Source organism: Cyprinodon variegatus, unplaced genomic scaffold (assembly GCF_000732505.1).
Source record: "Cyprinodon variegatus isolate N-32 unplaced genomic scaffold, C_variegatus-1.0 Scaffold1847, whole genome shotgun sequence".
NCBI lineage: Eukaryota > Metazoa > Chordata > Actinopteri > Cyprinodontiformes > Cyprinodontidae > Cyprinodon > Cyprinodon variegatus.
Window position 1 is genome coordinate 15,025 of NW_015152300.1, and position 2,400 is coordinate 17,424.

The 2,400-nt window shown below is 34.7% G+C and overlaps 1 long non-coding RNA gene across 1 annotated transcript; it reads left to right on the forward strand.

Moving 5' to 3' along the window:
- Positions 1-19: 19 nt before the first annotated feature.
- LOC107104688 lies at positions 20-898 on the forward strand. Its single transcript, XR_001482277.1, has 3 exons — positions 20-327; positions 409-475; positions 567-898. It is a non-coding gene; the product is annotated as an uncharacterized LOC107104688 (long non-coding RNA).
- Positions 899-2,400: the final 1,502 nt, after the last annotated feature.

Genomic DNA, 2,400 nt, shown 5'->3' on the forward strand with positions numbered 1-2,400 from the left:
ACTGATTTTTATTTATTCACTGGATTGGACTCCAGATGAGTTAGAGGAACTGTTACCAGCGAATATAGAAATTTTTGAGAGTCTGACCATGACAGAGAAGCTATAGTTGGATAAGTCCTAAAACAAGCCTCTACATTAAACCACACAGATAAATAAAGGTCTCAGAAAACCAGATTAACTTTGTATTCTACTTTGAAACAAAAGTTTTACTGCAATAAATAACACAAATTCAAATGCCAACTTAGACCGAGATCTTGGCCACTCTGGAGAGTACCATGAAGGAATCAATTGAGCTCTCATTCAAGATAGATAAGGACTCAATTCCAGGTAAAGTACCCATTCTTTAAATAATATTAATAAACTTTCAATAATAGTCTAAGAAGTATTTCATCAAAACTGTATGTTTAGACGTTACAGAAGAACTTACCAGGGTTCAACAACTCCATGAAGAGTTTCTGAAAAGCAGCTGAAAAAGGTAAAGTTCTTGGAGATGGCATATTTAAAAAGTTACTCTGCTGTTTACTTTTATCAAAGCTTCTAGTTATATTATTTTCTTTGTTCAACAGCTTTCTTTGATCCCAGAACGGTCATCATGACATGTTGGATCTAGGGTTGTTCAAGATGAGGGTGCCTTCACTGAGAATGAATTGTTTGCCACAATTGTTTTTGTCATTATTGGTTTAAAGTGTTTTACAATCAATTTAAGTCTGAAAAAATGTTTAGGAAAGAGAAAAAAATATTTTTTTCCTGATGAATATAAAGAAGTAGTAGCCTTTTTCACATTAGATTCTGATAGAAAAATGTAATACTGATGAAGTGAGGGGAAAAAACGTATGTACTATTATTCAATCCAATCAGCAATATTTTTGGTGTAATTTTTATTGTTCGTAATTTAGGATTTAAGTAAAATAATATTTTGTATCCAACTCTTTTTCTTTGGTTCATGTAATGGTAATAAAATCATCTGATCTAATATCTTTTTTTTTTTTTGGTAAGAAAATAAAGTACCGACTGAGTGAATTACCCTCAACCTCCTTTATTTAACAGGATTGAATAGTTAAATACCTTTTCCCCACTAAACTCTACAACTGTAATATATTGTTGCGCCATATGCCATGATCATACTTTCTGGACATAGGGAACCAGTGTCCATATCTCATCTTGACATGATGATGTGGATTCAGCTGTGAATCTATGCAACCCCCCATCCCCCCCCCTTTCAGCCAAGGCCTCCACAGGTATGTCACATGGCAGGTAACAGAGGTGTGACCAACCACCCCCCATCTGTTTGAGGACAGACAAAATCACAGAGCACATAAGATTTTTTCTCTCTTTGCCTCAAGGATAAGTCAGAAGCTTTCAGAACCAAACTGCTGCAAAACAGACCTTTTGCAACACATTTCTGTTGAGTTTTAGCACTTATAGAGCTAGACTGGATGAGAAGCCTGCCCTGGGTGTGAAACACTGAGACAAAGAGGACCCCCTGGAAACCCCTGCCTGTTGCCCTGACTGCTGAGCTGCAGCTGGATTAAACTCAAGCTTTCCAAACTGACGTGGAAAAAAGCTTTGCAGGTCTGGCATAATTAGGGACAGAACAAACAATATGTCTATTGATGATGTTGATCCTTTCATGCAAGGGCGTAGGTTTGATTTGAACTTTGGTAGGGACACTATTGGTCGGGTGTCGTTGGTGCTGCAATATGCATGCCCTTTTTTATGCTCGAAGTGAGCATCTGTACTGATAAGTGGAATTTATTGTTATTGTTAAAAGAGAAAAGCATCATTTTGCTACATAAATAAAAAAAAAATTAAGCACTACACTCATTAGATGCTGTTTATCAAAGTTTGAAGTATCACCGGCTCTGATGAATGTGGAATTAGGACTGTTTTCCACTTTGAAAATTGTTTCATTTGAACGACTAAGAAAGAAAGTAAATACAATATTTTCTTTTGAAGATATAGAATTGTGCAGAGTTAAACCCCACTCTTATATTTTACCTTCTATGCTCTCTCTGTATCAAGTAAAATAATACATTCATTAAAATATTAACTTCACTATAAAGTTGAACATCTGGGCTGTACATAGTTACTCTGTGTAGCCCAATTCATGTATTTTATCTGGGGCTGAAAAAATGAATCGTATTAATTGATTATTTCAATAATCATCAACTAATTTAGTAACTGATTCATCATTAACTGGAGAATAGACTGTAAAACATACAGTAATATAAATGTAAAATGTGCCTTTCCCCGACAGAGCAACCCACTTAGATCAGTAATTTTACCAAAATTGTAAAAATACAATATATATAATATATATAAGATTAAAAAATGTTTTTGTCTGTGAATATTCTCCACCCAGAACTCCTCATGTGGAAATATTTTAGTTTCACCTGGTTT